Consider the following 22149-nt stretch of genomic DNA (forward strand, 5'->3'; position numbering starts at 1 on the left):
TTATGACTTTCCCCCTTACTCCTTTAGAAAAGGGCTCTCATTGAACCTGAAGCTAGGATACTGGCCAGAAAGACCTAGCAACAGTTTTGCCTCCATGCCTTCCCCCTAGAGACTCTTCTATCCATCAGTGGGTTACAGTACAGCCACTCCCAGATTTTTATGGATGCTGGGATCCAGACTCAGGTCCTCTGCTGTGCAGCAAGTGCTATAACTCACTGAACCTTCTCTGCATCTCCAAGATTAAATATTACATTCTGGTATTTGACATTTCAAAAGATAAGGGGCAGGGCTGGGGAGATGCTTAGTGGATAAAATGCTTGGCATGCAAGCCTGAGGACCAGAGTTCAGATCCATAGTTCCCAAACAGAGGCCAAGTGGGCATGGCAGCCCACTTTGGAGACAGACAAAAGAGATCCCTTTAGGTAAGATGGATATCTAGACTCGCCAAGTCAGTGAGCTCTGGGTCAGTGAGAGACTCTGTCTCAGGAAGATGGAGTGAGACTGAGGAAGACACCTGCTGCCAACTTTTGGTACACACACACAAACAGATACATACACAGACACATACACACACAGACACATACACGCACACACACACACACACACAAACAGACATATACACGCACACAGACTCACACACACAGACACACACAGACACAGACATATACATGTACACAGACACACACAAACAGACACACACAGACACATACATGCACACAGACACAGAGACACACAGAGACACACAGACACAGACACACAATACATACACGCACACACACACACACACCAAGAGAGAGTCTTAAAGATTTTACTTAAACCTTTTCTTATCAGTGCAACTTGCATGTATGTAATAATCAAAATACAGCATAATATCTCTCCTCCCTTTCCCCGCTCTCTGTCCACACACATTCTTTTTATTTCCCAAAGACAGTGACTGTCATAGGTACCGAATGGCATAAAAGCATGGGCGCCGCATAAGAATAACCTTAAATTTCAAAACGTTCATCATTTACTGTTTTTCACCTTTTGACAAATCACTTTCAAGATACCCTTTGCAGAAAGGCTCAGTTTTCACATTTTTTTCTCTCCAGTTTTTTTAAAAAATATATTTATTTACTTATTTTATGTGTATAAGTGTTTTCCTGCATGGATGTAAGTGCCCCACATATGCCTGGTGCCTGTGGAGGTCAGAAGAGGGCCTTGGGTCCCCTGGAAGTGGAGGTGCAGACGGTGTAAGCCACCATATGGGTGCTGGGAGTCCAGTCTCAGCTGTCTGAGGAGGAGCGGGTGCTCCCAACTGCTGTGTGAGGAGCAGCGGGTGCTCCCGACTGCTGTGTGAGGAGCAGCCGGTGCTCCCGACTGCTGTGTGAGGAGCAGCCGGTGCTCCCGACTGCTGTCTGCGGAGCAGCGGGTGCTCCCGACTGCTGTGTGAGGAGCAGCGGGTGCTCCCGACTGCTGTCTGCGGAGCAGCCGGTGCTCCCGACTGCTGTCTGTGGAGCAGTGGGTGCTCCCGACTGCTGTCTGCGCAGCAGCGGGTGCTCCTTATTGCTGAACATTCTCCAGTCACTTCTCTCCGGTTATTGAAGGTTTGTTTTAGTTTTAATTCACAAAGCTGTACATATTAACATCGTATAATGATCAAATCGGGACAATTAGCACGTTCTTTACTTCAAATCCAGAATCCTGTCTTCTGGCTTTCTTGAAATGAACAATAGGTTCATTTATTCATTTATGCAGTTATTCTTCTGTGTAATAAAATTCCAGAATTTATTCTTCTCCGACTGTAACTTTGAACCTGTTAGGCAACTTCTCACCCACACTTCAGTGCCCTCCCCACCCCTGAGAACACTGTCCTGCCGTCTCCGCCCGTGAGACCCATGCTTTCAGGTCCCTGCATAGAGAGAGCCTGCGGTGCTTACCGTTCTGTGTCTGGGGTACTTTTTGTAATACAATTTCCTCCAGGTTCATCCATTCTCCAGCAAATTACAGGATTTCACTTTTTAAAGATGGCTGATCAGTCCTCTATTGTGTATTTACACATTTTTTATTTGTTCTGATTGGAGGCACTTACACTGTTTATTGTGAATAGTGTAGTAGGCACGGGAGTGCAGATGTCTCTTCAAGATACTGACTTTATTCCCTGTGGACAGACATGTAGCAGTCAGATTGCCGTACACTTTCACTAATGGCGTGAAAATTCCCCTTCTTCTCCATCCTCAGCACCATGTGTTGTTATTTTTGTTAGTAATTGCCTTTCTAACTGGGATGGGTGATACTTGCTGTTTGGATTTGCATCTCTCCAACAATTAGTGATGCTGATGCTGAACATTTTTCACATACTTGCTTTCTTACTCAGGCGCTTTCTTTTGAGAAGTGTCTGCTCAAGAATAAGGTCCACTTTTATTGTTGTGTCAGATGTAGTTTGCAAATATTTCCCTCCATTCTTTAGGTTTTCCTTCCCTCTGTTAATTGCTGTGCACAAACCTTTAGTTTGATGTAATCCTATGTCAGATTTTGGCTTTGTTCTCTGTGCTTTTGTCTTATTTAAAACTAGAGGCCAGGGAGGTGGGCCATTGGCACCAAGCCTTACGACCCGAGCTTGGTATCTGCAACATTCACGGTGGGAGGAGAGAACCAACTCGAGCAACTTGTCCTCTGCCTTCATATATTCTCTGTGACATTGGAACACACAGACACACAGACAGACAGACAGACACACAGACACACACACAGACAGACAGACAGACACACACAATCTATATAATAATTAAAAAAAACCTTGCATAGTTAATTTCATGAAGCATTTTCTCTGTTTTCTTCAGGTGGATTCAGGTTTTAGTCTCATATTTAAGCCTTAAATCCATTTTAAGTTTATTTTTATGTGTGATAAAAGACATGGTTGTGACTTAATTCTTTTGCATGTAGACATCCTGTTTTTCTCGCAGCAGTTATGGAAGAAATTGTCCTTTTCTGAACGTATCTTCTTGGTGTCTTTGTGAAAATCATTTGTGCATTGATTTCTGGGTTCTCGATTGTGGTTTTTTTTTGTTTTTTTTTTTTTTACATGTGTTTATAAGCCATTGTTATTTTGTAATATGTTTCTAAAGTCAGCAGGGTAATATCTCCCTGCTCACTCCTTTACTTGGTAGTTTTGGCTATTGGAGGTCTTCTGTGGTTCACTTGTATGATGCTAGAGAAGACGTTTTCCTATTTCTGTAATGAGTATTGGTATTCTGACATGACTTGCACCGACTGTGTAGATCACTCTGGGTACTGTGGACATCTTAACAATGCTGATTTTTATGGTCTGTAAACATGGAGTACTTCCTGTTGACGGTGTTATTTTCAGTCTCTCTTCAGTGTTGAACAGTCTGCGTTGTAAAGAGTTTTATGTCTTGGTTGAAATTATTCTTAGAATGCTTGTTCTTACTGTTTATTTATTTTGTAGCTATCACAATGGGGTTATTTTCTTGGTTTCCTTGTCAGATAGTTTATTATTAATGTAAACACTGTAGATTTCTATATGCTGATTCTTTTTTTTTTTTTTTTTGGTTTTTCGAGACAGGGTTTCTCTGTGTAGCTTTGAGCCTTTCCTGGAACTCACTTGGTAGTCCAGGCTGGCCTCGAACTCACAGAGATCTGCCTGCCTCTGCCTCCTGAGTGCTGGGATTAAAGGCGTGCGCCACCACCGCCCGGCTTTGATTCTTTTTATCATGCAATTTTACTGAATTTATGGGCTATGAGTTTTTTGACAGAGTCTTTACGGGTTGTTTTTATATGTATGAAAATATCATCTGCACGTAAGGAAATGTGCCTTCCTCCCACTTTAGATGTCCTTTGTTAAAATGTGATTTTTTTAGCACAATAAAAAAATTGTACTATTGTTTGTGTTTTTATCATTTTTATTTTCCACACTTTGTGTACATGAATCACTTTAAAGATATAATCTCAGATTTCACTTAAAAATGGTAAATTTCAGCCAGGCGCACTCCTTTAACCCCAGCACTTGGGAGGCAGAGGCAGGTGGATCTCTTGAGTTCGAGGCCAGCCTGGTCTACAGAACGAGTTCCAAGGCAGCCAGAGCTGCACCGAGAAACCCTGTTTCAAAAAACCATAAATAAATAAATTCCCTTTATAAAACAGTAAGAAACGTGCTAATTTACTTTCTATATTTTCTGGTTGAGAAATGGTCCCAGGCCTCAAGACTATGTGTAACAAGGTCAGAGAAATGTAGAGGCTGAACTGCTTTTGTAAGTCCTTGGGTGGTCTAGCTGCATTTCCAAGTTGTTATAACAATCTTTTATGTCATGAGATGCCTTGCCCAGGTTGTGCAATGTAGCCATTACAACCAAGCAAACCTGTTGCTCAACCACTTTAGTCCTGTTTCCTCTTTATCCAAATCAATTTATTTCTATGCAAACATGGTTTAATACATTTTTTTTAAAAACCACCTAATGAGGAAGACTGTAAAAATTTCTGTAGACTTGCTGACTATAAAGAAAAAAGAACTACTTTAAAAGTACACTATGAGCCATTGAGGGTTTAGAAGTCTTTAAAATCCAGGTTCAACCAAGCGCTGGTGACATCAGGTACAGTTGTTTTTCACAGATGGCTCTCTCCTTTCTACCCACATAGCCTCCCACAGACTCCTTTACTAGTCACCGTGGGACTGTGCCACAGGTGGTAGGTGTGGTACATGTCACTGGCACAATGCTGGAAGAGATGCTTCAGCTTCCTGCCAACTTAAGGGCTGTGTTGGCGGTTCCAGTAGGAACCAGTGGTCTTCACTGTTGTTGTTTAGCTTTTGTTTTTGCTGTGGGACAAAAGGTGGGAAAGAAAGAGGAGTCTGTGAACCATTCCACCAAGAGGTTGTATCAACTACTTGCTTCACTGTTTCACATTTCTGTCCTGTTAAAACAATGAACTCCACAGTCAGCCATCTATTTCCTTCTAAGTAGATGATTCATTTTTTGCTTTGTATTCTGCAAAAGAGTATTTATTTTGAGAAGCATGTGGACACAACTAACTTGAAAGTCAGTTTGAATTCATACTTAATGCATTAATTTGTCAAGAGTTAGTTCTGCAAAGAAAAGTAAAACGACTGTGATACCCCCAAAAATGGATTTGAAAGTCATCTTTTTCTTTAAATCAGAAGAAAATAAATCAACATCTGCTTGGGCAAATCTGTTCCATCACTTTCTATTTCAAAGACGGGGAGCTTGCAGGGATTGTGTTTGCAGGAGCTGCTCTGATGTCGGGCTTCCCGCCTGGGTTCCTTCTGTGCTTAGAGCCCACAGCCACTTTGCCGCATTGTGAAGACATTGTAGGGTTCAAGCTGTGTGAGATTATTGATCTTACAGATGCAACAAACAGACAAGTTCTTTAAGGTTTTATATTCTTCTTTATTTTATTTTTTGAGACAGGAGTCTCATGTAGCCAAGGATGATCTTGAACTTCTGATCCTTCTGCCTCAAGCTCTTGAGAGCCACGGTTACAGGTGTGCAGCACAACATTCTGTGTATGGTAATGAGGTACTTGAACCCAGGGCCTGGAGCATGCCGGGCAAGCATTCTACCAATTGAGTTACACCCCCAGCTTTTATCACTTTTTATTTGTATCAAAACATACTCAACAATGAGTTCTGAGATGCAAAAGAGGATTTAGCTTTTACATCTACTTTTAGTCCTTGTCCAGTTAAGCAAAAACACACACATGGATTTCTGAAGGCCCACTGTGTGCAAGTCATTATTTTAGTACCAAAGATACAAAAATTAAGCTACCTGTCTATTTGAGGATACACATATACACATATATAAGAACCATCATAGAGATTAAAACAGATACCTACAAAGTGTAACTGGGAGTTGATAATGGATTATAACAGAGTGGAGGAATGTGGAGGAATTTGCTCAGGGTCTTGAAGGATGGTTGAGAGTCTCTCAGGGGTCTTAACCAGTGGGAGTAGGCGTTCTACTTCCAGAGCACATAGTTTGCAAAAGCATGAAGGCCTGAAATGTAAGATAATCTCTAAAGTGGCTATAGGAATCACTGGAATTCACAGCAGAGATTAAGCATAACTTCCGGTCTGCGGTTGGCCATCTCATCTGCTTCTCACATTCTCCTCTTAGTTCCACTCCTGCTTCAGCTGCCAGGCCACAGAGCTTCCTCTCTCTGGTGTTTCTGGCCACTGAGTAGGTAACTTTTCACCTCCTTTATGAGCATGACCCGGTTTGTGGAAGGAATGCAGCTGGTGCCTCTGTGTGTGTTCTTCCCCAAACGAACCCGTACTGCCCTGTCTGATCATGCCCACTGTTCACCGAGGTTCGTTCCTGAAGGCTCCATGACTGTTTTCAAACTAAATCTGTCCTTGAAGAGTGAGGGCAGGCCATGATTTGAGATGCTTAAAGTCCTAAGAGTAATCCTGCGATGAATTTTGACAAGGCTGGTGGACAGATTTTAGGATGATTCCTGGGGGGCTGGAGAGATGGGTTAGTAGCTCACTGCAGTTGTTGCTCTTGCAGAGGACCTGTGTTGGGTTCCCAGTACCCCGATGGTAGTTCACAAAACGTCTATGACTCTAGTTCCAGGGGACCTGAAGCCCTCTTCTGAACTCCTTGGGTACCAGGCACATACATGATGTATATACATACACAGAGGCAAACACTTATGCACATAAAATTAACTAAATCTTTAAAAATAAAAAAAATCTGTAGCAAATACTCCTTCAGATATACAAATGGTGATGTATTTAAAAATAAACCACGTGCTGCGCCACATGTCTGTGGCTTTTTATGCCTGGGAGGCTGAGGTAGAAGGCTCAATTGAGCCCAGGTGTTTAGAGGCACGATTCACTACACTCACTGAAGGCCAGGACTCAGTGATTAGCAGTGGGAGCATGCCTGTGAACAGCCATGTACTCTAGCCTGGGCTACACAGAGAAACCTCTTCTTTAAAACAAAGTCACACTGTTAACTTTTTAGTGTGAAAATGACATTTTGACTATGATTTTTAAAAGCCATTCTTTGAAGAGCTATGTACTGTAATAATGAGGATAAAATTATATGAGATTTTTTTTAAAGTCATCCAGTGAGGAGAGGAGAGAGTAGTCTGGAGAATATAGATGAAATAATCTTACTTACATGTTGGTAGTTACATGTGGTTCATTATACCAGGATGTTTTTGCATATGTTTGAAATATTCAACAATAAAAAGTAAAGCAAGTTTGCATTATATTTACACTTCAATTTGTACTTGAAGCTTGGAAAGGAATAATTGTTTTTGTGGATATAAAGACTACATTTAAAAACATTTCTTCTATTTTTGAGATTATAATAATTACATCATTTCTCCCTTCCATTTTCTCCCTCAATACCCTCCCACATACCTCTCCTTGCTCTCTTTCAAATTCATGGTCACTTTTTCATTAATTGCTGTTATACACAGGTATGCGTTTGTACATATATATTCCTAAATATAACCTGATCCGGTTGTATAATGTGACTTGTATGTATGTTTTTTGAGCTGACGGTTTGGCACTGGGAACCAGTTGGTGTGCTCTGGGAAACCATTTCTCCCACTCTCAGCCCTCCTCAGGTGTCTGTAGTTATTTGTGTAGGACGGAGACTCTGTGGTCTCTCTTTCATCTACTTTGCATGTCTGTCGCTGTCCTTGTTCAGTTCATGCCTAGGCGGTCATGTTGGTGAGACTTTTGGGGTGTAGCTTCTGATATTACAAGGAGACACAGTTTCATTGTAAATTTGCAGATCCTCTGGTTCTTACAATCATTCTGTCCCCTTTTCTGCCAGGTTCCTTGAGTTTTGTGTGCAAGAATTATTTTGTAGATATGTCCACTGGGACTGGGCTCTACAATTCTGCATTTTGATTGGTTGTGTTTTTCTGTAACGGTCTCCATTTGTTGCAAAGAGAAGTTTCCTTGATGAGAGGTGCAGACTACACTTATCTATGGGTATAAGGGCAAATATTTAGAGTGTAGTTAGGGATTATGCTGGTTTGGTAAGATGGTGATACGGGTTATCCTTGAAGACCTAGCATGTCACTAGTCCTGGGAGGTTGGCTAGGTTTCCAGTACCAAGCATGATTTTTCTCTTGTTGAGTAGGTGTTATGTCCAATTACGGAGCTGTTGGTTACAGACAGGATGTGTGTACCACTATTTTACCCTCAGGTATATTGTGCCATGCAGATTGTTGTGGTTCACAGGCATCATAGCTGCATAGGACTGTTGGTTCCTTCTCTCCTTTGGAAGTTTGAGTGGTGCCTTTTGGTACTACGCAAGCTAGTTTCAAGAAGGAGGCTTTCAGATCAGTTTCAGCTGAGGGCCCAGTGACAGACTGTAGCTTAACACCACTGGTTCATCACTTCCTTTTTGGGTTGGGGAAATCTAAGTTCACTACAAAAACCTCATTACTCTTTCTATAAAGACTTCTGATACGTAGTTTTATGTAGATAAATCTTTAGTAATTTAAAGGTGACTAAGTAGGCCATTAAACATGCTGCAAAATTTGACAAAGGAGTATCTATTAAACATTCTACCTCTTCCTACAAAGAATGCAGCACTATCTCAGCTGTGTCTTTATTGTTTGCAACATAGCCTCTGCATAAAGCCTTCATGAATGAATATTACTAAATGTATATAAATGTAGAGGTGTTTTCCTCTCTATTACAATGTGTCAGAGGGGAATTCTTTTATTTCACCCTTTTTACATCTTTCAATTTGATTTTTAAGAACTCCAGGTGGGCTGGAGACATAGCTCAGTGACAGAGCAATTGCCTATCCTCTGAGAGAAAAATAAACTAACTCCAGGCATTCTTGGACCATGAAGTTGTTTTTCTTTCATTCAAATTGTTTAGCCCAGCAAGGAGGGGTTTTGCATGCCTGTAATCCCGACCCGCCGTGGGAAGTAAACACAGAAGGATCCAGCATACATGATCATCCCATACTACAGGACAAGATGGAGACCAACCTGGGCTATGTGAGACCCTATCTTAAAAGGCCAAACATTAGAAAAAAGTGTTTAGCCTGTAAAGAACTCATACCTCAGACAGCGGAAGGTCTCCAGTCCTTTTCAAGCATTTAGTTTGGTTTGTTTCCAAAATAGTAAGATGATTCAGAGAGTTCCTGACTGGAGAGTGCAGGGCAGCTCATGAGTGAGCTCCTCAGGGCTTCAGACATTCATTCCCTGGGGGTGACTGCGCAGGCAGGCGTTGGATGGTCCTCCTGTTCAAGTCAGTGGAGCTCATTTTTTGTGCACTCTATGGTGGTTTTCCTTGCTCCCAAACCAGCCAATTCACACACCCCTAGCTCTTTATTTTTCAATTTATAAATCACCTCTATTGATATTAATTTGTATTTTCAAGGTGGTTTCCCTTTTGGTGACCTTTCTAGAACATGACCTAAGGCTGTTTGTATCTGAATTGCACAGCGTGCTAGTTAAACATACAGATTTCTGCCCCATGCCATAGATGTCTTGGATCAGAAGCCCTGGAAGCCTTGGAAGACCATTTGGGGGCAATGTTTTGGACTGATAGCCAGTCTTTGGAGAAGTCTGGCCATGCCCAAAGACAGTAAGTCACCATTGTACCTACCTATCTTCTTTAAAACTCTATTTGTTGTTTCAAAAGAGCATCTTGTGCAAAAAGAAGCCTTAAATTTTACCTATTTTGGGGTAAAATTTTACCCATTTTGGGGTAAAAATTTAGAAATATTAAATATAAGAATTGTTACCATTCAGACCCACCCCTTGGGGACCTGGCCAATAAGCAGGCAATACCTTGGCCCACCTAGGGTTCTGACAACATAATCCTAAGTAGCCTGTACCCATTTGCAAAGTCCCCTCATAAAAGACGGTCCTGCCCACCCTCTCTCTCTTCTCTCCTCAGCCTGTGCCCACTCTCTCCCCCACCCTTTCTCTCTCTCCCTACAAGGCTGCTCTGCACCCCCTTTCTCTCTCCCTCCCCCCACTAATGAAGCTCTCCACATGAGTGCTGCTGTCTGCATGACATGTCTCTCCCTCACCCGCCATGGGGCCCCTCAACTCCAACCTACCAAGGTCTCTCTCCCACCATTTTTAAAATACAACATTTGGTGCAGTGCCTTAAAACTTGGCAGGCTCTCCTGGCAGTTGTTCCCGCCTGCCGGCAGTCTGAGACCCTGGGACCCTGGAACCTTCAACAGTTTCACTTTACCAACTAAAGGATCTCTGGGCCCCTCCATCCTATACCGGCAGGATTGGTAAGCTCCCGCTGCCCTTCTCCACCTATGGCATTGCCCATGAGCCAGGCCTTGTTTTGTCTCTCAGACCCCCGAGTCCTTCGGGCTTAGACCTTCAGCACCTGCCTTTTGACGACCTACTGGGCAGCTTGTGCTTCTTTGTCCTGGACCCACACGCCCTGGCCCCTGCTCTGTGTTTGATGAATCACTTAGCAGCTTGTGCCTTCTCAATCAGTCCTCGCTGAATTTCTGAGATGTTAGAGTTCAGCCCTTGGATCTTATTTCTCTACCTCACTCACGGAAAATGTGCCTAAACTTAAACCTAAAACTGCCTTTGCCCCAGTACCACTCAGATATCAGTCCACATGGATTGCTCACCCCATATCCCGACTTTTCATGGGACCTTTGCAGCTTCTGTCAGCAATCCGTGTCCTGCTTGCTCTTCTCTCCCAGCAGCCTGGGAGAGCCATACTGTTATGAATTTGCATGAGTGGGGAACCCTTAGCTGGGAGGCCACGGTATCCCACACCTGAGGGAAAGCCTGCCGTGCAGATGCCGCAGGGGCAGCGGCATGAGGAAAGTCATTCACACCCAGGCGCTGCATCCACGTGGAGAGTTTATTATAATAGAGAGATGAAGAGAAAGATGGAAAGGAAGACAGGGAAGAAAGAGAAGGGAGAGAAAGCAGAGGTGTGCACACCTCATAGGAGTAGAGAAAAAGAGAGCACAAGAGGGAGAGAGGAAAGGGAGGCGTTTTTTCCTTTATGTCAGGATGCCCAGCGGGCCCCAAAGGGGGGGTTTCAAAGGGCAGGTCAGAATATTGATGCATACAGAGGCCTCCATGGCTTGTCCAGGGCAATGCTGGCCTCTGTGCTCCCTCAGTCTCCGCTTACAAACAAGCAGTTTGTCTAGTCAGATACACCTAACAGATAGACAATCCTCAAATGCTCAGAGATCTGCAGAATATGGCATTTAAAATATTTAATAAAAAGCTTTTTGTGGTAGACATGCCAACTCCTGGAAGCACCCCTATTTCCTCCAAAGAAGATGGATGGGCATACAAGAACCTCCACCCAGAACTTGCTCCAGAGTGGCAGCACCATCCACTGAGCAAAAACTGCCTTCCACCTCAACTACTGCCTTTTGCTTTGACTGCTGCCAGGGCCTTCTTCAGACCATGGACAACAGGACTCTGGGGACCCATTGCCTCACTTTTGCCTAGACAAGGAAGGCTGGTCCTCCCCACAAGTTCCTACCCCACAACTGTCGGATCTTCTGAGGCCTGGCAGGCCTAGAACTGGCAGCCGAAGACTGATGTTGCTGCCCCGAGACCTCTGCCCTCAATGACCATGGAGGACCCTGGGGTGGCTGTCTAGGTAGCCAGCAGGTCAGTCTCTGTCACTTTCAATCACTAACTCCGGTAAACTTTGTCCTTCTCAGATCTCTGATGCCATTTGATGACCAGGCTTTGTCAGTTCAACAGCAGCAACCAAGACTTCAGCTGCTGCCCAGTTCTCTGTGTAAAATTCACGGCCTCACTCTCCTAGAGCTGATACTAAGTCTAGACACAGCTCACTTTGCAATGACTGCCCTCAATGGTCAACCACCTGTATCTCCTGGTGAATTAGATAAAAAGAAGGTGCTTCAAGGTTTGTTTATGTGAAGACAGGAAAGCTGTCTCACTTCTGTTCACTTACTTATCCTTCTCAGATTTGATGGTGTTTGATGACCAGGGTACTAACAAATTTGCCAGTTTTTCAACTCTTCCCTAAACCCCAAAGCTACAAGCCCCTTGGTAGTTCATTAGTAAGTTTCCTGTTAATGTTCAGACAGGTGTGCCTCATTTACAGACTTCATGGTAGAGGATAAACTGGTTTCAGATGTAACTTTGGAGGTGTAAAGATCTAACATTGATAAATGCAGTTTTGATAGACTGAGCACTGACTACAGTTTCAGGAGTCCTTAAATTTCTAGCCTTTTGCTATGACACCAAGATACAAATCTGTTCTAGTTGTTTCACAGACACCTGCCGATTCCTGCACAGGTCCACCCCTTCTGCCAGATTCATGCCAAGGCAAACCCACGGGACCTTCCAGATATACCAGGCCCTGTACCAGCTCTGAGGACACCAGCTGGGTGAATAATGACAGGCTAACTTCACCCACACGCCTACTCGTAAAAACTCTGCTATCTCCTAACTTGTTGACACTTTTGCAGGATGGATATAGGTGTTTCCCACCTCCAGAGAAACAGCAAATGTGATGGCTCAGGTACTCCTGAAGAACACATCATCCCTCAGTTTGGCATGCCATCTCATCAAGCTCCTGAGACTTCACTGCTGGTACCACCTCTCCAGGCTCAAGTGGGCACCTACCCAGCAACTGGAACCTGGTTTTCCAAATGTCCCAATAAGGGCATAACTGCTCTCATGTCTCAGTCATTCACTCCTGTCTCTTCTGTACAACCAGGGCACTTCTCCATTTCATTCTTTCAGGCAGTTATCACTCTTTCCATGGCTAGCCCTGTTCATGGGGCTGATGATAACAATCTATTCTCCTAGTAACCTGCCTTCTCAGCTCCCTCAAGGAACAGATGCCTGAGGTCTCCACGATGACAGCTAACTGAATGCTTCTTCACTCACACCTCCCACTGTGTGTGACCCCAACTCTTAACTTCCCCCTCCCCACTTCATCCTAAGTCAGCAGGAAGCAGTCTCAAGAATTCAGAGCACTCATTTCCCGCCACTTGCCATCCATAATGCACCTCTTTATAATAAACAAAAGGGAGGAATGTTACCATTCAGACCCGCCCCTTGGGGACCTGACAACGTTGTCCTGTGTAGCCCATCTGCATAGTGCAGCATGTGGGAAGTCCCTTCATAAAAGGCGGGGCCCCACCCACCTCTCTCTCTTCTTCTCTCCTCAGCCCCCGCCCATTCTCTTCCTCCTTTCCCTCTCTTTTTCTCTCTCTCCACACAAGGCTGCTCTGCACCCCCTTTCTCTTGCCCTCCCCCCACTAATAAAGCTCTCTACATGAGTGCTGTCTACATGACATGTCTCTCCCTCACCCGCCATGGGGCCTCTCAACTCCAACTCACCACGGCCTCTCTCTTGCCATTTTTAAAATACAACAAGAATCCCTGTCAATTGTAGAATAACAGAAACTAGTGATATACATGCATTACTTCAGCTGCCGGGGCCCTGCTGTTGCGTTTGGTTTTGCTCATCTTTTGAGACAGGGTTTCTGTGTGTATTACTCCGGCTGTCCTGGAAATCACTCCATAGACCAGGCTGGCCTCAAACTCACAGAGGTCTGAGTGCTGAGATTAAAGGAGTGCACCACTGCCTCGCCAAAAAAATGTTTTAAGGGTATGGAGTTCTGGATGTTCAATTTCTCTCTGCAGCACTGAAAGACTGACCTGAGGATACGTTTCCATCTTTCTTTCGCCCCCCTCATCCCCCTCATTGTGTTACAGTTTAAAGAGAGGCCTTTCTTGCACTAATCTGTCTACAGTTTCCCATGGGCAGAAAGCTCTGTGGAATCCCCTGGGATAATGAAACACAGAGTGCAGTGGCTGGAAGTCACACTGTGTGAGTAATAAGTGAACAGCAAATCCTTTTGTGATCAGATGGATTTCTAGTTTCTCCGATGAAGTTGCAGGCCATTTTAAAATGGACTGTAAACTAATAGGTTATATTTGCTTGTTTCAGACAGGTCTCATGTAGGACTGGCTGACCTTGAGCTCACTCTCTAGCCAAGGGTAACCTTGGACTTCTGCTTCTCCTTCCTACACTTCCTGAGAGCTGAGTTTACAGCCTTGTGTGACCATGCCTGGTTTAACTGATAGATAACTAGAAAAAAAAAAATCACACGATTTGTCCCAGGACTTTTGGCATCATTCTGACAGAACAAAACCTTGAGGGTGGCTGCTGCTTCCTCCTGCTTGTGTAGCAGTTCCCCTCAGTATTCACATAAATAATTAAGCAGAAAACGATAGAGCTTTAAGACTGAGGTTGGAACTTGTCTCAATACAGCAATAAAATTATCTACAGATACTTGGCCTGGTTTTATCAAAACCACAAAATTCAGGTCATTTATAGAGACATTTCTGTTTAATAACTCCTTACCAAAATATAGAATATATTTGTGTTGTTTTTATCAGTAGCATGCCAATAATAATTGAAGTAACTAAATTTAGAAGTGTGTGTGTGTGTGTGTGTGTGTGTGTGTGTGTGTGTGTGTGTGCAAGCAGACCAGAGGTCAACAGCGGAAGTCCTTCCACCATTTTCCACCTTATTTTCTGAAGGGGGTGGGTGTCTCTCACTGACTCTGGCTGGCCAGCTAGTCCCTGTGGTCCTCCTGTCTCCACTTCTCAGTTTTCTACACGGGTGTTGTGGATCCAAACTCAGGTTCTCACACTTGTCCTACAAGCACTATACTTAATCACTGAGCCACACCTCACTAGACCCTAGAATAACTTTTATGTAGCCCTGGCTGTTATGGAACTCTCAGTGTAGACCAGGCTGGCCTCAAAGCTCACAGAGATCCACCAGCCTCTATACTCCTAGTCCCAAGTGCTGGGATTAGGGTGTGCAACAACTCACGTGGCTCATAGAATACAGTTTAAACATAAATCTACAGTCACAGGGACTGGATATGGTATAATTTCAATTTATAAACTTTTATTATGATATTTAAGATGATACAGAGAGTGTCGAGAATTAAAATATAGAAAAGAGTCAAATTCTTCGATGGAAGTAGAACCGAATAAGAATTGAAGGAAAGAAGGAGAGAGAATCCTCTCATTAAAGAGCAGCTTGTTCATGCATTAAAACAAATGATGGGATATTAGATCCATTAGGTAGATTTGGGAATTTTTTGGTATTTTGTTTGCTTGTTTGTTTTAATAATTTATTTGTATTTTACATACATTGGTGTTTTGCCTGCATGTATGTCTTCGTAAGGGTGTTGCATGCCCTGGATCAGAAGTTATAGACAGTTGTGAGCTGCCATGTGGGTGATGAGGATTGAACCTGGGTCCTCAAGAAAAGCAGCCAGTGCTCTTAACCACTGAGCCATCTCTCCAGCCCCTGCTTTTTTTTTTTTAATTAGGAATTTTTAAATTCATTTTATGTACCAATCACAGAACCCCCTCTCCTTGTTCAACCCACCTCTCCCCGCCCAACCCATGCCCCATTCCTTCCTCCAACAAGGCAAGGTCTCTTGGGGGGAGTCCACAGAGCCTGGTACATTCAGTAGAGGCAGGCCCAAGCCCCTACCCCGGCATCAAGGCTGTGCAAGGTGTCCCACTGTAGGTAGTGGGCTCCAATAAGCCAGCTCATGCACCAGGGATGGATCCTCATCCTACTGTCAGGGGGCCCCTTAAGCTACACAACTGTCTCGCTCATGCAGAGGGCCTAGTCCAGTCCCATGAAGGCTCCACAGCTGCTGGTCTAAAGTTCATGAGTTCCCACTAGTTTGGTTTGGTTATCTCTGTAGGTTTCTCCATTATGATCCTGATGCCTCTTGCTCATAAAATCCCTCTTCCCTCTCTTCAGCTGGACTCCCAGAGCTTGGCCTGGTGCTTGGATCTGAATCTCTGCATCTGCTTCCACCAGACACTGGATGAAGGCTCTATGATGACAATTAGGGTGTTCACCAATCTGATCACTGGGGTAGGCCAGTTCAGTCACGCTCTCCACTATTGCTAGTAGTCTAAGCTGGGGTCATCCTTGTGATTCCTGGGAACTTCCCTAGCACCCAGTTTCTCCTTATCCCCATGATGTCTCCCTCCATCATGGTATCTCCCTCACTGCTCCCCCACTCCGTCCCTGCTCCAGCTCGACCATCTCATTTTTTCATGTTCTCACTCTCTATCTCCCACCCTCCATTTTGCATACCCCCAAACACCACCATCCCCAGTTTACTCATGGAGATCTCCTCTATTTCCCCTTCTCAGGGTGATCTATACATTCCCTCTTTGGGTCCTCCTTGTTACTTAGCTTCTCTGGAGCTGTGGGTTATTGTCTGGTTATCCTTTGCTTTACATCTAGCATCCACTTATGAGAGAGTACATACCATATTTGTCTTTCTGAGTCTGGGTTACCTAACTCAGGATGATATTTTCTAGTTCCATCCATTTGACTGCAAATTACATGATATCATTGTTTTTTACTGCTGAGTAATACTCCATTGTGTATATGTACCATGTTTTCTTAATTCATTCTTCAGTTGACGGGCATCTAGGTTCTCAGCCCCTGCTTTTTGTTTTTTGAGACAAGGTTTTTCTGTGTAGCCCTGACTGTCTTAGAACTAGGTATGTAGGTCAGGCTGGCCTCTAACTCAGAGAACAGCCTGCTTCTGCCTCTTGAGTGCTGGGATTAAAGCATGCACCACCACACCAAGTCAAGATCAATTCTTAAAGCATCTCAATATTTTATTTTAAAATGAAGATATTTACAGTATAAATTTGCAGTATATTAACTTGGGCTGAAAAAAATTTAAGTGTCAGCTTTGAAGGAACTTTGACAAGATTGAGTGTGGGGAGCGTGGCTCTGGCAGACCTTGCTCTTCTCACCCACTCCCTCAGCCTTGCTAAAAACCATTAGATTAAAGCCAGCCATGAAGCTCTATGCCCTTATTGTTCACTTCCTTCTTCTGAGGCTGAATACCAAGGTCCAGCTATCAAAGTACTGAAGCAATCAGAAGCCCCTTTGGCTCACCTAATTAACATGCCCAGTTAAAATTTAACTCTTCATTCTAACATGGACTTTTCTCTTTTACCTTTATAAACCGCCATTTGTGTATTGCCACATTTGTCTCCCTCTATCCAGAGGCGGTCCTTTGTCCCTCTGTGACAAATACCTCTGCTCCCTTTCCCTGGCTCCCTTCCCCTTCTCCCTCATCCTTGATCTCCTGTCTTTGTCTCTTACTCTCTGCCCTCTGTCCCTCTGAGGCAAATAAATCTCCTTTGTGCTGAGAATATGGTGATATTTTATTTGTGCTGAAATGTGATTTTATTTGTATGTTAATAAATAAAAGTGCCTGGGGGTCAGAGCTAATAGCAAGCCATTTAGCAGAAGTCCGTCGGTGGTGGCACACGCCTTTAATCCTGATCACATGACAGGCAGATCTCTGTGTGTTCAAGGACACAGCCAGAATGGAGACACATGCCTTTAATCTCAATACCAACCATAGAGACCTGGAGGTCTGTATAGACAGGCAGTGATGAGGAGATCATGTGGTTGGGTTTAGAACCAATGAGAAGGCAGAACAGAAAGTCAATAAAAAATACACACAGGAAGTAAGTCTCTTTCTGAGGGGAAGGACGACAGCGACAGTGAGGGGTAAGAAGGCGGTCTTGGTCTTAGCTCTTGACTGCTGCTCTGACCTCTCGGGCTTTTAACTCTGAATTTGGCTCTGTGTTTCTTATTTAATAAAAACCATTCAGAATTACATCTACACTGAGAACTTGGTCTTGGGGGATCCTGAACCCATAATTTTCTTTTCAAGCTTAGTAAGTTACAATAGGATCCTAAGTTTTACAAAACAAAATTCTTTTGGAAGTGGTTGCAACAAGAAGTTTGAAAACCACTGTTTTAGGAAATCTAGTTCAGGAATCAGTGTATAGAATAGACCAGAATAGGGAAGAATTGGGAGAAAATGGCTAGGACACCAGGCAGAAGACATTTGAAAATTTCCAGACCTGAAGAATTTGAACCATATTAATTTCACATGCATGGAAATGAAGAGAAACAGGCAGAGCCCAAAAGGTACTAGCAAATGAAGATTAGTGTTCTTGATCCTTTCTCTGAGGCTTTAAATGCTGTTAAAACTGAGTTTCCAGCAGACTTTGGCCTGGCCTCGTTCTGAACATCTCCTTCCTTCCTTTCCCCACTGTTCACCTGACATTCTGCTAAACGCTGACTTGCGATAGTTAGGCAGGATACCTGGCCTGGGAGTATGTTTACTGCAGCAGAGCACCAACAGCTGAGTATGAGCCAAGAGACAGATGTGTGGCCCCCAAACTGCACTCCTCTTCCATGCACACTTCAGCTTCTCATGCCTGAGCAGACAACCTTTGCAAACAGATGGAAATGTGACACTCGAGCAGGAATGAGACAGAGGCAGTAGGAGGCACATGGAAACCTGGGTTGTTTGTTTGTTTGTTTATCTGTTTATTTATTTTAATAGTATGGTTGCAGAGCCTGAGGGTCTGCTGCATGCTGGTGTGAGGCCCAGGGGTACTCATTTTGCTGGCATGGATCTAATATGGAAGCATTTGAACTAGTTATTTCCTTAGGCCCCAGTTTTTCTATTTCTGTGTTCTGACCACAGCTAACTTGGTACTCATAGCAATCATCTGTAGAATTTTGGAGCTCATTTTCCTAGCCTTTCCAATCATTTTGAATTGTACAAATGCTCCCTGATTTATCCTTAGGTTCCATCCCAATAAACCAATATGAGGCTGGAAATGTCATTAAGACAAGAGTGCATTTAGTACACCCAACCTACTGAATGCCACAGTCACATAACCATGGCTCTAAGTACCTTTGGTTATCCTTGTGATCAATGGTTGATGTAGGGCTGTGCGTTTCTGCCTACCACAACACGGGAGGATCATGCCAGTCTGTATGATGCTTTTAGCCAGGGGCAGATCAAAATCCCCAAACTGAAGTAATATTCCATTGACTATTGATGCTTTTACATCATTGTAAAGTTGAAGAAAAGGCAATATCCTTAAGCCATCTCAAGCTGAAATGTCTCTTAAGTCAGGATATCTGTATTAAACCTCTGAGTTCACAGTAGCTAGAATGGCTTCTTTCACTGGCAACCACATTCTGGCTGGCAGGCACTCATTCCTCTGAGCTTCTCTTCAGTCTCCATATTGTCTCTTCAGTCTTTTTATAATCTAGTGGTATTGGGAGCCAACCAACCTGTGCTAACTCTCTCTGGAAGGCCAAGTGGTTACTTGAGTGGTTACCTCTCTTTCAGACTAGCCCCTCGCAGGACTTTTTTTGGTTGGTTTTCCTTTTGGGGGAAAAGATCTTTCATGACCTTTCTGGCAAAAGCTATTCATGAATGGATCTGAATGTGACTTCAGCATATTGAACCTTTACATGCTGTCGACACTATTGCCTGCCTGAGTTAACTCGTCAGTGTGGGACTCCACTGCTCTTTCTTCAGCTGGGTGACTTACTCACCTGCTCCTTCATAGCAGGACTGTCTGAGTCATTTCCTTAGCGCTGATCCTTTTTAGGTGGTTTGAAAAGTTCTCTGGAGATCTAATTTTAAAAGTGCCGATTCCTCAACCAAACCTTGAATCAGTAGGCTGAGGCTCTGCTGGAAGTCTGCATTTTAAACAAACACCATGAGGCATTCTGACTCACAAGGACTTGAACTAACCCTGATGTCAGAGTCTTGCCTACGTTAATGGGTAGGGCAGAGAAATTCCAGTTCCTTCCCTCTTCCCTGGACTGTGGGGATGGGAAAAGAGAGAGAGAGGTGGGAGGTGGCCTGTGGGTTGAAAGCCTGGCTGGCTGGGATTATCATTGTAATTCTGGTTCACACAGGGAAATGAGAAGGGAAACCAGTTTGTGGAGGAAGGTAATGAGCTCACCTGAGGCCAGTTGGGTTTGACATCCAAGTGAAGATGACGTCTTGGCAGCTAGTAAAATGGACTTGATGAGTCAGGTCTGGAGGTTGGTTAGTGGATAGAGTCTCTGTTCAGGCTTCAGAGAGTCATTGCTGTATCTAATTATTCTTTAATGTGGTTCACTCATGGTTGTCTTGAAGATGAAATAAACCTACTGGTGTCATTCTCAACCTGGTATGGAATCAATAGATTTTATATTTGTACTGGGTTCTCCAAGAGGAAAAATGAAGAGGTTCATACTGGTAAAAATCATCATTATGGGTTGCCTACGAGATGCTGAGGACTCCGCTCTTTCCCATAGACCTTACTGTCTATTTCCCACGATCCTTCTTCCCCTTTCCCCAGCCCACAGAGAAGTGCATCATGGTTGTATAAACTGGGGAAGAAGAAAATAATGTAGAATAAGGGTAAGGGAGAATAAAGGTGAAAAGTAGAACTATTTATTTTCATTATTTGTTTCAGCTGCCCACAAACCAGGCTAGGTTAAAAAGTAATGTGTCTTTATCCTCAGCAAACTTAAGCTCTCCTGTAAGAAACAGAGCAGTCAGGCGCTTTGCTCAAACCAAACAGTCATTTTTCCTTCCTGGTGACCACAGATCCCCAGCTTCTGCCCAGAAGTCCTTCAGCAGGTCCACAGTCCCACTACTTCTCAAGAGAAGCAGCAGTGTGCTATGTATGGTCAGAGATGCTAGACATCACTGTGTAGGAGCCCTTGACCACCTGCGATATCAAAGGTCAGGAGGCAATGCATGAATTATCCTGAGGCAAACAGGGCTTAATCAAATATCTCAAGCTTGCTAGAAAGGCCTACCACGACCCCATGTTAAAGCTGTCTACATCTCAGAAGAGGAACCCACACATGCACCTGCTGATTTGAGTGCTTACATACTCGGCATGGCATGCAGATTTGTTGACAAGAATAGAAGCAACCCAGCCTGACCGGACAGTGGGTCTGATGGGTCACATTCTCGTGAACTGGTTACCTGGCAGCAGTCTACAAAGGCTACCGTGGGTGGCCAAGGCTCTTCCGGATCAGAAGAAACAGGACCTACGAATCGAAGACTTTCTCCAGTGCTGACTGGAGTCTCCTTCACTCCAAAACTAGATCTTTGGAGTTTCCTAGATCTCCCTCAAAGTCACCTAGTCAAATAACCTTTTCTGTTAAAAGGAATCCTTAAACATACTCCAAGAGACCACCCTGATGTTCAGTTTCTGGAGGAGGCAGTGTTGATAATGCAAGGAGTTTTGATATGAACTTGAAGAAAGTGAATCTGAGTGTCAGTATTACATCGACAAGCTGGAGTACCTGGACGAGAAGTGTCCTGGTCCTGAGAAAGGACCCAGGATCATAGTGAGCCCAGGACTGCAGTGCCACGGGGAGCAGACTAAACGTGCCCGTAAAGTACACATTTTCCTGTTTCAAGACATCTTGGTTTTGACCCCACCTGTTAGACGAAGTGCGCCTCTCTCCCGCTGGGTTTGCCTGCTGACCGGTCCCAGTGCAGGAGCTGGTGCTGGAAGACCTGCAGGACGGGGATGTGCATTAGGCGGTTCCTTCCGAGGGGGTGTTGGCAGCTCAGACAAAGCTAAACATATCTTTAGAGTCCACTTCCAAGACCCCTCTCCAGGCCAGTTCCACACACTGCGAGCCAATGATGTGTTCCATAGACAGCAATGGTCCTTGTATCCATACCGCCATTGCCGCTTTCCAGCTGGCTCCCATCACCCCAGAGCTCCAGGGCTGCCGGAGCTCCGGAAGAGGACTGAAGAGATCAACCCCTCTGCTGGCTTCTCAGTGTTGCGCAGGTAAATGATGAACGCGCACTGGAATGTGGCTTCAGTGTATGGACAGACAACAGAAGCGTGCAGGCAGTATGGGCACAGCCTGGCTTCCCTAGGGCAAGGACAGGACCCCGTCAGGTGGCAATGGGAAAGAGCCTCTGGTATAATTGTGTGTATTAACTGGTGCGAGGACTGTTTATTTATAAATTGGGACTTTTTTTTTCTTATAATGGGAGTATCCTAGGATTACTCTGTATCAGCTATAATATGTTCATGTGAGTTTCTCTCTCTGGCCCCTCTTCCATTGTCGTAAATGGCAGCTAACGATATTCAGATTACTGTTAAATTACAGACTGTAAAAAGGTATTTTAATAGATTATTTGAAACATGTCAAACATGTATTTTTAACTTTCTTTTTATTTATTCTTTGTGTCTTCTACATCATGCATCTTGATTCCATGCATTTCCCGTCCCTGTGTATCT

At 44.0% G+C, this 22149-nt stretch overlaps 2 pseudogenes; one reads left to right on the top strand and one right to left on the bottom strand.

Annotated features, from left to right (window-relative positions):
* Nucleotides 1–5597: 5597 nt before the first annotated feature.
* Nucleotides 5598–5717, bottom strand: LOC121828426 (small nucleolar RNA SNORA40; annotated as a pseudogene).
* A 503-nt stretch (nucleotides 5718–6220) lies between these two features.
* Nucleotides 6221–21846, top strand: LOC102913337 (neuroepithelial cell-transforming gene 1 protein-like; annotated as a pseudogene).
* The last annotated feature ends 303 nt before the right edge of the window (nucleotides 21847–22149 follow it).

This window comes from Peromyscus maniculatus, chromosome 3 (assembly GCF_049852395.1).
Source record: "Peromyscus maniculatus bairdii isolate BWxNUB_F1_BW_parent chromosome 3, HU_Pman_BW_mat_3.1, whole genome shotgun sequence".
Lineage (NCBI taxonomy): Eukaryota > Metazoa > Chordata > Mammalia > Rodentia > Cricetidae > Peromyscus > Peromyscus maniculatus.